The sequence below is a fragment of the Dendropsophus ebraccatus genome, chromosome 13 (assembly GCF_027789765.1).
Source record: "Dendropsophus ebraccatus isolate aDenEbr1 chromosome 13, aDenEbr1.pat, whole genome shotgun sequence".
Lineage (NCBI taxonomy): Eukaryota > Metazoa > Chordata > Amphibia > Anura > Hylidae > Dendropsophus > Dendropsophus ebraccatus.
In genome coordinates this window covers 20,177,474-20,192,361 of record NC_091466.1, presented here as the reverse complement: position 1 = coordinate 20,192,361, position 14,888 = coordinate 20,177,474, and the positions used below count along the sequence as shown (strand labels likewise).

At 42.0% G+C, this 14,888-nt stretch overlaps 1 long non-coding RNA gene across 1 annotated transcript; it reads right to left on the bottom strand.

Annotated features, from left to right (window-relative positions):
- Nucleotides 1-1,040: 1,040 nt before the first annotated feature.
- Nucleotides 1,041-10,587, bottom strand: LOC138770937 (uncharacterized). Its single transcript, XR_011359529.1, has 3 exons — nucleotides 10,511-10,587; nucleotides 1,228-1,403; nucleotides 1,041-1,068 (listed from the first exon to the last, which is right to left on the bottom strand). It is a non-coding gene; the product is annotated as an uncharacterized lncRNA (long non-coding RNA).
- Nucleotides 10,588-14,888: the final 4,301 nt, after the last annotated feature.

Below are 14,888 nucleotides of genomic sequence, written 5' to 3'. Positions count from 1 at the left end.
CTTTTTCACTAGTTACACTCCAAAGTACTATGCATTGTTAAACTCCTCTTAGGAGAGGACAACCAGAGACAACCTCAACCCATGCCGTGGACAAGGAGAAGTCACAGAGCAGGACAGTATTCACAATAGAGCCAAAGAGCTAGGAACTCATCTGGACACAGCAAAGTTGCACTAAGCCTAGGAACTCTGTCTCGCAGCGCGGGTGTTAGCAGGGAACCCTTAGCATTCCACTCAACCCAGTTAACAAGGTCTGGGGCCTGTGTCACCCATTAGGAAGGGTTTTTTAGGCTTTTCTCTGTTCCACTCTTTATCACATGGAAGATGCTTTTGTGGGTGGTCTTTTCCAGTCCATTTAAGTTTATCCCAATTGACTAGGTGTTCATTTCCATTTTTTGGTGGCCTATATAGCTCAACTGTCAGATTACAGTAATTTTACTTGACATGTTAAAAAAAAGAAAAAAAGCTCTGTCTGTGTCTATTCATTGGGGGCTTTCTTTCTTTACTTTTATATTTTAAAGATAAAAGGAAGGTCCCGCTATAGTAACCCCCCTCAACTTTGTATTTTGTGGAGTGGTGGGGCGGTGCCAGTGACAGTTTTTTTTTTTATTGGAGATATGCTTTACACACATTTAGGCTGGGTTCACACTATGTATATTTCAGGCTGTATTTGGTCCTCATGTCAGGTCCTCATAGCAACCAAAACCAGGAGTGGATTGAAAACACAGAAAGGATCTGTTCACACAATGTTGTAATTGAGTGGATGGCCGCCATATAACGGTAAATAACTTCCATTATTTCAATATAACAGCCGTTGTTTTAAAATAACAGCAAATATTTGCCATTAAATGACGGCCATCCACTCAATTACAACATTATGTGAACAGAGCCTTTCTGTGTTTTCAATCCACTCCTTGTTTTGGTTGCTATACAGCCTCAAACATACAGCCTCAAATATACGTAGTGTGAACCCAGCTTCATAAAGAATACAGAAAGACACAAACATCAAATAATAGCAGAAATAGCACTAATAGAGATCTTACCATATTCACCGGCGCCAGGAACAGGAGTCTGAGAAAGAGACATTTACAATCAATAGTAACATTTCAGTAAATGTGTAACAGACACAGATCTATACAAAAAATATTTTTAAATATATATTGTATATCGTGAGAAAAAAGATAGATAAAACGAACATGAGAGAAGATAATAAGATATAATATATCTTACCTGTAATGGTGGAAGCACAGGGACACTTGTCACAGGTCCCAATGCAAAGAGTAGTAGGGCAAGGAGGTGCATCTTCTCCCCTATGTTGTAGAGATATCTGTAGAATATTGGAGGGATCGGCTGCTTTCCTAGTTGAGTGATAACCTTAATGTCAGAGAAGCCTTATATACCTGTAACTGATACAAATCCATCCAATCACAAGGCAGAAATAATAACATCTGTAATGGTCAGAAGAAACGCCTGTGGCAGATATATTATTAATTATCTTTATAAGAGTAAAGAAATATACTGCTCAAAAAATAAAGGGAACACTTAAACAACACAATATAACTCCAAGCAAATCAAACTTCTGTAAAATTAAACCACTCACTACGGATCCATTTACACAGAAAGATTATCTGACAGATTATCTGCCAAAGATTTGAAGCCAAGGCCAGACTATAAACAAAGATCAGGTCATAAAGGAAAGCTTGAGATTTTTCCTCTTTTCAAATTTTTCCGGGTCACAAAATGGCCGGTCTCAGAAAAGATCATCATGGCCGGGTACTGCAGTACCGGCCGGATGATCTTTAGCGCAGCTGATTTCTGATGCGGGCGCATCAGTGCGCGCCCATATCAGAACTCCCAACTGCACACAATAGGGCATGGGGCCGAAGCCGCACTTCCCATTGTGTGAACTGACAGGGTTTTCTGCGGCCGCTATTCAATGGCCTCAAAAAACTGACATGTCAGTTTCTCACAGCAACGTTAGGGATCCTGGCCAGAGTGTATACTATGTGTATACACTCCAGCTGAGATTCCCTCAGCCTTCAGCACAACCTAAGTTCCGTACTACTCATGGCCGATGCAACAACATCAGTGATTACTGCGGAACTTACATTGTGTTAACATGGCCTTAGGAAGCAAAATTGATTGACAATCAATTTTACATGGTGTTGTGCAAAAGGAATCTTAGGAATTTACCTGTTGGGACCTTGGCGCAGTCCTCGCGTCATACGTTGCAAACAAGACTGCTCTTTTGGCCATAAATTGTAAATATACTGTGTTTGCATTCTGAGCTGTGTCTGAACTGTGTCTTACTCCTTCTGTTCTGCTAATTGTTTTGCCTGCCCCACTTGTGTCTGCTCTGCTATTTTTCCTCTGGTCATGTAATGGTTAACCTGGTCTTGCCTCAGTGATTGACAGCTGGTCCCTCCAATCAACTTCTGGACCGGGTTCCTTGTCTTCTATTTAAAGCGACTATGTACCCACAATCTGACTCCCCCAAACCACTTGTACCTTCAGATAGCTGCTTTTAATCCAAGATCTGTCCTGGGGTCCGTTCGGCAGGTGATGCAGTTATCATCCTAAAAAACAACTTTTAAACTGGCAGCCCTGTGCTCAATGGCCAAGGCTTAGATTGTGTATGCATTAGCCTGGCACAACCACTCTGTCCCTCCTCCCCACCCTTCTCATTATTAGGAATGTCCCAGGCAGATTGTCTCCTATTCCTCACCTGGGTCAGCACGGCACATGGGCTGGATCATTAAGGCACCTGTTCAATGTTCAGACAGGAGAAAATGTTCTAGTGACATTCCTAATGATGAAGAGGGTGGGGAGGAGGGGCGGATGGGTGGTACAAAGTTAGGGCACAGATACTCTAAGCCCCGGCTTTTGGCACAGGGCTGCAAGTTTAAAAGTTGTTTTTTTAGGACAATTACTGCATCACCAGCCAAACGGACCCAGGAAAGATCTTGGATTAAAAGCAGCTATCCGAAGGTACAAGTGGTTTGGGGGGGGGGGGGGTCAGATTGTGGTTACAGTTCTCTGTGTTTGCCTGTACCTTCCCGGTTATTGATTTAGTCTTTGCCTGCTTGTAGATTCTGTTTCATGGTATCTCCTTATTAGTGATGAGCGAATAGTGAAATATTCGAATATTCGATATTCGTATGAATATCTCCCGAATATTCGAATATTTGATCGAACATTCGATCCCATTAAAGTCTATGGGAACAAGTATTCGATTATTGAGAAACATCTATTCGACCACTTGGAGGTAAAAACCGGAAGCTGGGGGATCCAAACGCTTATTCAATATTTATTCTGCGAACTATTCGATAATACCTTACTATTCGATCGAATATCTATTTGATCGAACAGTATTCGCTCATCACTACTCCTTATTCCTATTTTGTGTCTTTGATCTCTCTTGCTTGCTGCCGGCCCCTGACCATATTACCTGTTTTTTCACTATGCCTTTTGGATACTGATTTTGTATTTTTGCTGCCCGACCATTGGGACCCAGATTGCTGACCATTATTATTGTGTTTGTTCGCAGATAGCGGCAAGTAGGCAGGGACAGTGGACTGGGCTGAGCTTAGGGTACACTGTCCATGTCTCTACTGCATCTCCCTGTGACCTAAATCATGACATGTAATAGAAAAAAGGTGGAAATTATTGGCAATTAGCCAGACACACTCAAAAAATGAGTGGTTCTGCAGGTGAAGACCACAGACCATTTCTTAGTACCTATGCTTTCTGGCTGATGTTTTGTTCACTCTTGAATATTGGTGGTGCTTTTACACTCGTGGTAGCATGAGATGGACTCTACAACTCACACAAGTGGCTCAGGTAGTGCAGCTCATCCAAGATGTCACATCAATGCAAACTGTGGCAAGAAAGTTTGCTGTGTCTGTCAGCATATTGCCCAGAGGTTGGAGGCGCTACCAGGAGACAAGCCAGTACACCAGGAGACATGGAGTCCCTAGGAGGGCAACAAACCAGCAGCAAGACCACTACCTCCATCATTGTGCAAGGAAGAACAGAAGGAGCACTGCCAGAGCTCTGCAAAATTACCTCCAGCAGGCTACAAATGTGCACCTGTCTGCACAAATGATTAGAAACCGACTCCATGAGGATGGTATGAGGGCCACAGGTGGGGGTTGTGCTCAAACCAGCCCAAAATCATGCAGGACACTTGGCCTTTGCCAGAGAACACCAGGATGGGCAAATTAGCCACTGGTGCCCTGTGCTCTTCACAGATGAAAAAAGGTTTACGCTGAGCACATGAGACAGATGTGAAAGAATTTGGAGATGCTGTAGAGAGAAATTTCCTGCCTGCAACATCTTTCAGCATGACCAGTTTGGCAGTGGGTCAGTAATGGTGTGGGGTGGCATTTCTTTGGAGGGCCGCACAGCCCTCCATGTGCTCACCAGAGGTAGCCTGACTGCCATTAGGTACCAAGATGAGATCCTCAGACCCCTTGTAAGACCATATGTTGGTGCGGTTGGCCCTGGGTTCCTTCTACTGCAGGACAATGCTAGACCTTATGTGGTTGGAGTGTGTCAGCAGTTTCTGCAAGATGAAGGAATTAAAACTATGGACTGGTACGCCTGATTCCAAGACCTGAATCTGATTGAGCACATCTGGGACATCATGTCTCGCTATATCGACCTGTCCAGGAGTTGGCGGATGCTTTAGTCCAGGTCTGGGAGGAGATCTTGCATCAGACCATCTGCCACCTCATGAGGAGCATGCCCAGGCATTGTTGGGTGGTCATAAAGGCATGTGGAGGCCACACACAATAATGAGCCTTTATTTTTACTTGCTTTAATCCCTTCAAGACCAAGTCCATTGATGCACGGATGTCCGTGTCAAATTAATGCAATGTTCCTCCCTGCCTTCTAAGAGCCATAGCGCTTTTATTTTTCCACCTACAGGGCTGGTTGAGGTGTCATTTTTTTGCGCCATGGTCTCTAGTTTTTATTAATATCATACTGGGGTAAAAGAAAAGTTTTGATCACTTTTTATAATTTTCTTTTATATATAATTTTTAAAAATTAGCAATCCTGTAATAATAATAATGTAATATTGAAATAGATTGGACAATTACGCACACTGCACACTATATATATAATATAATATATTTATTCATTTAAAAAATATATATTTTTATTATGGGCAAGGAGGTATATTAAACTTTTATTGGCAGGGGGGGTATAAGGGTTTTTTAATACTTTTAAAGACTTTTTTCATTACACTTTTTTTCATTCTTATTATACAGTATAACATGCAATCATTAGATTGCAGGTACTGATCTATGCCATAGCATAGATCAGTGTTATAGGCGATCTATGCATAGATCCTGTCTGAGACCAGACTCTATACATAGATAACCGATCCAACAGGAAAGAGGTAAGTGGATTACCCCTACCCATCGGTACAAGCGATTGGCACAGGAGTTTGTCTTGTCATTGAGTACCTTAAATGCCGCAATTGCTATAAATCGCTGTGTTTAAGGGGTTATTGAGAGGCAGCTGCGAGATCGCAGCTGCCTGTCATTATGCTGGCTCCCAGGTCACTGATATGTGCGGAACCGCTCTCACTGCCATCAAACCCCTCACAGTCAGGAACGTATATGTACATTCCTACTGCACGGGGTATGTGCAGTAGAAATATATATATATATATATATATATATATATATATATATATATATATATACATATACATACATTACACCAGAGTTGAATCAGCCTGTAGTGATTTTTCCACATAAACTTTTGTGTGACTCCTACTAAATTAGATTTTTATTGATGATTTTGTTGTCAGCACATTCAAGTAAAAATACATTGAATAGAAGTAACTTTATATGGCTATGTTCATACATCATTTTGTGTGTGTGTGTGTGTGTGTAAAGAACGGACGCTGATTGCAATGGCCTCAGCGTCCTTTCTTTACTGCAGGGGCGGCATTGCATTGAAGTCAATGCAATGTCGCCCGCTGTGTTCACATATCGTTATTCTAATGCCCGTTCTTTAGAACGAGTATTGAAACAATGAGCCTGTCAAATATTTCCGGATGCTGTTCACTGAACAGCATCCGGAAACAGCAGCGGTTCACACAATGCAATGTGCAGCAGCGGCCGTACATTGCATTGAAGTAAACGGCTAATTGATGTGCGGTCACACTCGACAGTGTCCGCAAATGAATAGTAACAAAAAAAAAAGAACATTCCTGCAGTCGATAGAGAGGTATCAGATGCAGGTACGGGCTGAGTGAAGCCCGGCGGCCGGCTGTTTAACAGCACACCACTGTTCCCAGCACACCTTTCTTTGACTCTTATGCAGCTAATAGAAAAATTATTTCTTTATGACATGTTCTATGTTTTTTGTAACACTCTGTAGTGCGATAGTCCTGCAAGTTCATAATTACAAGATATTTTAACATTAAACAAAAAAGCCGAAAGTGTTGCTATGGTATGGAAACCACTTCCCAAAATACTGTGTGCAATCATAACCTGGAAGTCTTTTAGTGGAAATTAGATCAAAAAAGTTTGTTTGCAAGGAACAGTTTTCACCTCCCTTTCGTAGATTTTCCACATTCACAAAACCCACAAGAAAAGAACTTATTTTTCTAATTTACTTTTATAATCTTATCTGCATTGTGGTTATATACCAAAAATCTATACTTTTGAAAGCCCCCTTATTGATTTGATCCAACTGATATTTTTTTCTTAATATTTCAGTTTCTTCCTTTAACCCTTTGAGGACCAGGCCCTAAATGACCCAGTGGACCGCGCAAATTTTGTTCTTTGCGCTTTCGTTTTTTCCTCCTCCCCTTCTAAGAGCTCTAGCACTTTCAGTTTTCTATCTACAAGGCCATGTAAGAGCCATGGCCTTGTTATATATATATTTTTTTTATGAAATCCTTTTTTTTTGGCAATTAATTATTAATAAAATGGGCCTATTGTGAAGCTTAAAGCGCTTTTATTTTTACACCTATGGGGCTGTATGGGGTATCATTTTTTCCGCCATGATCTCTAGTTTTTACTAATACCATATGTCTAAAGATCGGACGTTTTGATCACTTTTTATAGATTTTTTTTATATATAATGTAACAAAATCGGTAATCCGCGCATATTTTTCCCTCTTCTCGTGTATGCCGTTCGCCATTCGCAATGACGCTTGTTATATTTTAATAAATCAGACAATTACGCACACTACCGTATATTATATGTTTATTTATTTTTATATGTTTTATTTCTAAAATGGGAAAGAGGGGTGATTTCAACTTTTATTGGGGGAGGGGCTTTGGGGTAGTGTATTAGAGATTTTAACTTTTTTTTTTTTTTTTTACACATTTTAAGTCCCTATGGGGGACTTCTACATACATTACTTTGATTTTTACACTGATCATTGCTATGCCATAGGCATAGCATTGATCAGTGTTATCGGCGCTCTGCTCATTCAGCCTGCCTGTGCAGGCTCAGTGACCAGAGCGCCGATCGGACAGCACGGAGGCAGGTGAGAGACCTCCGGAGGTCCGTTTTAACGATCGGGACACCTGCAGTCACACTGTGGGGTTCCTGATCGGTAAGTGACAGGGGACTCCCCCTGTCACTTACACTTAAACGTTACAGCCGCGGCGTTTAAGGAGTTAATGGCACGCTACAGCGTGATCGCTGCAGCGTGTCATTAACGATGAGGTGCCGGCTGCTGATTGAAGCCGGCCCTCACCTCCTATGAAGCGCACTACGCTATGGAGTGCGCTTCATAGCTCAGGACGTACTGGTATGTCCTTGGTCATCGGGGCAGAGACTTCCAGGACGTACCGGTACGTCCTAAGTCGTCTAGGGGTTAAAAGGTAACCCAGAGAAAATCTTTTTCTTTCAAATGAACTGGTTTCAGAAAGTTATATAATCTTGTACTTTCATTTAAAAATCTCAAGTCTTCCTATACTTACCAGCTGCTGTATGTCCCACAGGAAGTGTTGTTTTCTTTTCAGTCGGACACAGTGCTCTCTGCTGCCACCTCTGTCCATGTCAGGAACTCTTCAGACTAGGAGAGGTTTTCTATGGGGATTTGCTGCTTTTCTAAACAGTTCCTGTCTCGGGCAAAAATGTCATCAGAGAGCACTGTGTCGAACTAAAAAGAAAACACTTCCTGCGGGACTTACAGCAGCTGGTGAGTATGGGAAGACCTGAGATGTTTATGGGGGGTGAGACTTTTGGCATATTTTTTAAAAACTTTAAAAATGTTTTACACTTATTAGGTCCCCCTGGGGGAATATGAAATGTAATCAGTGCAGGTAAGTCTAACTTCTCCGGCAGTCAGGCAAAATGATTGCGACCCCCACAATGACATTTCGGGAATCCTGATCAATAAGTGACGGTCTTCTCCTGTTGTTTACTCTTAAAAGCTGCAATTGTGCCATTATTAAAGCTATACAGTATGGTATGTTGTCTTTTAACGGTTGTGACTCTCATGTACAGTATCTTGATCAAAAGTATGCTTAAAAAGTCTATATTTTTGGTCATAATGCATTCCAAACATACTTTGGCACGTTTTGGGAAATATTTCCAATATGTTCACCAACAATTATCGGTGTAGTCATATTATAACTGCCTTAAATTAAGCCTGAAAAGATATGTTGGTGGTGGATCTGAGTGTAACCTAGACCAGTTACAAAAGCCATTAGACAGTGGTGACAGGCACATGGTACATGGCACACTAGGTTACACTGGGTAGTCAGGTGAGGCTAAGGCGTTACTTGGGTAGCAAAATTACCCCTAAAGACAGAAGGGACTTTTCGTGAGACCCTATATCCCTAGAACTATCTAGTTCTTCTAGTTTCTAATTTGCTGTTGTATTTCTAGTTGTATTTTATTTATCTCTTCATGCCAGTGCCAATGAAGAGGTCGAAATAATTTCGACGCTGGATTCAAAGCGCAGTTTGCAAAAATTTGTTTTGTTGACAAAGCAAATTTTTGCAACCTTCATTTAAAAATTAAAAATAAAAGTTTTGTTCACCTTTTCAGACTCGCACATTGTCCTCCTTCTGGGGTTTGCCATCTTCAGCCATCTCCAGCCCGCTTAACCATTAATTGGCTGAGTGGGCTGTCACTTTTGTGTCTGGAGAGTGCCAGCTCCCTCAGCCAATCACTGGCTGCAGCGGTGTTTCTTCGTCAGTAATTGGCCATAATTGGTCACGCTCACAAGGGAACTGTCCCGACTTGTGGGCCAAGATCACACCAAAAAGCTTATGACTGAAAGAATCAACTCATAATCTGATATCCATTTTAATACACTCAAAATCCATGGGCCAGAATAAATACCTCAGACAAGCCATTTGCTATTTAAAAAAAAAAAAAAAAAAGGATATACAGTACAGGTCGTATGGAAACCACTTAACACTCACCCACTCTCTCATACTACTGTCCAGGCCACTTATAAATTAAAAAAAAGCACAAGAAAGTGCTTCCTTGTCTCACCCTTATCTCACTTTCACACATTCAAAAACAAACTTCTTACAGTCAAAGGTTAGTTTAAAGCGACTCCGTACCCACAATCTGACCCCTCCAAACCACTTGTACTTTCGGATAGCTGCTTTTAATCCAAGATCTGTCCTGAGGTCCATTCGGCAGGGGATGCAGTTATTGTCCTAAAAACAACTTTTAATCCTACAGCACTGTGTCTAACGCCCGGGGCTTACATTTGTATATGCATTAGGCTTGCACACCCTCTCCGTCCTTCCTCCCCACCCTTCTCATTATTAGGAATGATCCAGGAACATTTACTGCTGTTTGAGCTTTGCACAGGTGTAACGATCCAGCCCATGTTCATTATGCACAAAGCTGGGGAATAGGAAACAATCTGCCTGGAGTATTCCTAATGATGAGGAGGCTGGGGAGGAAGGACAGAGAGGTTGTGCCAGCCTAATGCATATACAAATGTAAGCCTCGGCTGTTAGACACAGCGCTGCCAGATTAAAAGTTGTTTTTATGACAATAACTGCATCCCCTGCCGAACGGACTCCAGGACAGATCTTGGATTAAAAGCAGCTATCCGAAGTGGTTTGGGGGGGGGTCAGATTGTGGGTACGGAGTCGCTTTAAATCTCATTACACCAGGGACAGTATCTTGGGCTAGCATCAGTGGTGTAGCTACCATGTAGGCAGACCACACAACTGCTACGGTGCCCAGACATACATAGTAAGCCACTGACAGGAACCCGGCAGCAAAAGATTGCAAAAGCACCCCCCCCAAAACCACACACACCTACTCAACTCTGACCTGGCGCAGTCCCCTGCCGGGAAGCCAGGTGGGCGAAGGGACCCTTGAGGACACTGCCAAGCCAGGTGAGTATATGAGAGGAGGGGGGGGGGGCTTTACAGAATTCATAAGGCCCCATACAGTTTTTTGTTATAGGGCCCCGTAAATTATAGCTATGCCCCTGGTCAGCAGCTACTACAAATGGAAAAAGAAGGCAGAGTGCAGTTAGAATAAAAATAATTCTACTTACTGGTGTTATATATTGTTCCCAGTTGATCTGTGGGTATGGTCCACCTCAACGACTGTTCCTCTAGGAATGCAGATGAGATGCTGGACTGATCTTAAACTGAGAAAAGCCAGTTATTTATAAGAAAAATTGCCTGGTGTTTGCCATACAAAAGTGTTAATTCATAATCATCCAATCAAATCAACCGTTAGTGTATCAAAAATAGAAATAATGATTTTTACGTAGGTAAAATAAAGCTGATTAAAGAATTCTTAACCATACATAACTCTATTAATAATTTTGCCTGTCAATATCGAAGAGACATGACTTTAAGTGGGCGAAGGGTCAGACGATGGCTCATAGGGCATTTACATCATATTTCATCTAAAAAATTCCCCTTTTGTTTGAACATGACCGACGGTTTTATTTCCCTATTTTACTTACATCGTCACCTTTTATTAACACACAGTTACGGCTTGCGACATTGTTTCCAATTTATCTTGACATAAAATTTTCACTTATTATTAAAAATATATTTCTGCAAAAGCCATGCTCATATTAACCCTGAAAATTATAGGTTCAATACCTAGAGTAAGGCTATGTTCACACTATGTATTTTTGCACAGTGAAAAAACAGCCGTGATTATTACAAAAAAATACATTACCCTGCCATCTATGGGATCTTGGCCGGAGCGTATACACATGGTATATGCTCCGGTCGGGATCCCTAAGGGCGCCGCAAACAACTGACATGTCAGAAAACCCTGTCAGTGCACACTACGGAGCAGTGGGGAGTTCTGATGCGGCCGTGCGCAGATATACGCCTTGAGGCTAGGTTCACACTATGTAACTGTGCGGCTGTATTTTTTATGCGGCTGTAAATGTGCGGATGAAACTACGGCCGTGGGAAAAAATAGACATGCGGCTCAAAACATACGGTCATTTACTTGGAAATCTGGTTCAATTAAAAATAACAAATAAAATCTTAAGAAAGTGATGCAAACACCTCTGGATGCATCTGGGAAAGCAGGGAACACAGTTTACATGAATTGCTATTACCAGGGTTTGCTATCCTCTGCACTAATGCCGATGTCTCTCATGGTTATTAAAATAATAAATAAAAATAAAAATATTATTAAAATAGTAAAACACATTTTCGTTGTAATAAAGTCCCTTAAACAGGGGGGACCCTATGCGGGTTTTTTTTAAAATAAATAAATAATTAAAAAAACCCCGCATAGGTTCCCCCCTATTTTTATAACCAGCCGGGTTAAAAACCAAACGACAGCAGCCTGGTAACACCAGGGTGGGAAGAGCCATTGGTTTAGGCCCTCCCCAGCCTAAATCTTACCAGCCTGCTGCCGCCCGTTCCAGGAGCGCCAATTTTGACGCTCCGGGACCACTGGCACCCGGCTCTTCCCAGTACCCTTGGTGGCATTGAGTACTGGGGTAATAATAGGGGGTTAGTGTTAGCCATTTTATACCGGCTAACACTAGGCCCCAACTTAGTAATGGATTCCGTCTATTAGACGGCTTCCACTACTAAGTCTATAAAGTAAAGAAATAAAGACAAGACACAAGTTAAAAAAAAAATTTATTCAAATAAAAACACCCCCACACCCCTCATTGACCATTTTATGAAAAAATAAATAAAATAAAAAAAACGCTGGTCATCGACGTAGTCCACGGAATCCGATGTAATCCCCGGGATACCGATATCTGAAAAACAAAAAGGGAGAAACACACAAAAAACACACAAACAGGAGCACAACACCCATCATTGTGAGCGGTGTTGTGCTCCTTACAGTATGCAGCCTCTTTACAGATCGCTGCTTACAGTCTGGCCCCCAAGGGGTTAAGGGAGGATGTATTGCATCCCCCTTAACCCCTTGGGGGCCAGACTGATGTCAGACTGCACCCATCCCAGCAAGGAAGGGGTTAACTGACTCCCCCTTCCTTGCTGGGAGGGGTGCAGTGCTGGGGAGGGGGTGGGGAGAGCTCTAAACTCACCCCGATGTGTCCTCTTCGCTGGTCCGCAGCACAATGAAGTCACTGTACTGCGGACCGGCTCTTTATATGTGCGCTCAGCCGATCAGCCAATCAGCTGAGCGCACATATAATTCTAAATGTTTCTTCTAATAATGCTATTGTGATAACATAATTAGAAGAAACATTTGATGTTTTCATTAAAGTTAAGTGATGATTAGTACAGAATGCTCTTTTGCCGGCAATATGAATTAACGGCTTATGGAGCTTCCTGTACTAATTAATATTTAATTAATAAAACACATTTTCGATGAAATAAATTCAGTTTCGTTGTTCAATAATTTAATTCTAACGAATCTATCATTGTGCAATTAAATATACTGTCAAAAAATAAATATATATATAAATATACATTTATTTATATATATATTTATTTTAACAGTATATTTAATTGCAAAATGATGGATTCATTAGAATTAAATTATTGAACAACGAAAGGCACTTTATTACAAAGAAAATGTGTTTTATTAATTTAATATATTAACTATTAGAGGCATCGGCATTCGGCATCATTGCCGGCTATTTTTGAAGTACTCCGTACGGACCGCCTGTTAATCCACGGCCGCGTTTCCAGCCGCAAACAATGGTCTTGTTCATTTTTTACGGGTCCATTTACGATCGGGCCGTAGATTCATACATAGTGTGCACTGTCCAGCCGTATATCCTATACTTTCCAGCGTACGCATGAACCACCAAAAATACCGCCGCACAATTACAGCCGCAAATACAGCCGCACACTTACATAGTCTGAACCTGGCCTGAAAGATTATCCGGCTGGTCTCTGAGAGATCATCCGGTTGGGTCACGGAATGGCCGGTCTCTTACTATGTATGAACCTAGCCTAAAACTGTATAAACCAACATCTGGATGTCTCCATCTTCTGTGGTGTCCTCTGATTTCGCTGCAGGGAGCAGACCTGAAACCAATGATGATTGGCCGGACCATTTAATTGCCACTGTCAGATTTGATAGAAGCATCTAAATGGTTAAATAATCGACATGGGTGATCACACCATACCGGCTATTAGTGGCAGTCCCCAGCTGTTGAGTCCAGAGCTCGCTCCATTCAGTGTTGAGCATGCTTGTCTTGTATCACCAAAATATAACCATTGACACATGGAATGAAACTTCCAGCATTGTTTTTTTTTTTCCGTTTGCTATGCCTATACAGAGGAATAAAGTTGAAATGTATATCTTTAAAGAGTTTTGAAAGTAAAACACCACAACAAGGTTCTGCTTAGGTTTCATCTTTTTGATTTTGTTTTAACTTTAATATTCAACTATTGTGACTAGAGATGAGCGAAACGAACCTGGTGAATCAAGATTCACTGCAAATTGCGCTGTCAATTTGCTTTGTTCTGTGAAGTAAATTCCTGATGATTCGCTAAGGAAATTCACAAAATAAAACCCAACACAATGGTGGCCTCACATGCTGTCTGGAGCATCACTGGGCAGGAAAAAGGGATTAACCATGTTCAATCAGCTGCAGGCCCCTCTCTGATGTGAGCACCTGCCTCTCACCTTCTATATAAGGTGGTTCTGTAACGGAGGTGACCAGTCGGCTGTGTGTGGAGGAGAGGGCAAGATTGCAGCAGAAAGCTAGAGCAGAGCAGGGAGAGACTAACAGAGCAATTTAGCAAATTTGAGATTGGTCTCATGACAATTTGAATTATCCTGATCTGCAGAGATGGGGCTGCGCAATGGTAACTGCATCTGTTGCTGTTTATGGACAAGATGGGGCTGTAAGGGGGACAACAAGATAGGTTATTAGTGGGGAGGAATGAGTGTGGGGATGGACTTATGGTGTTGTCAGGACGGGGAGGTAGGGATGAGACGAGACAGTGGGCCCTAAGTCTGAACCCACCCATTGTCCCTACCTACTTGCCCTAGGCAGCCCTAGGCAGCCGCAGACAACCATGAAGACATGCCCTATACTGTATAAATGTAAAACAGAACAAGACAGACAAAAAAAACACAACAAAGGAGAGTCAACAAGCCAAATCAGAACCAAAAGGTAAGGCAGGAGGTCAGGTAACAAGTCGAGCAAGCAGAGGAATTAGGAACGGTGATTGCAGGAATAGACAGGGGGAGCTGGGATCAGGGCATGAAATTTAACTGCCATCAGGGAAGAAACTGGCTCTGCTTTTATTTATGAGGATAAATCTCCATTGGACCAGCACTCTGATCCTCAAGGTTCCGAACAGGCAGAGCCATGTGTCAATAAAAAAAACACTGCTCAGCTGCAGCGATCAAGGCCAGCAGTAAGCAGTATAACTTTTGCAATGCCAGGAGGCTGAAAGGCAAGCGGGTGTGTCAGCCAAAAAGCAAAAACAGGCTCACTGCACATTCCTGACCGG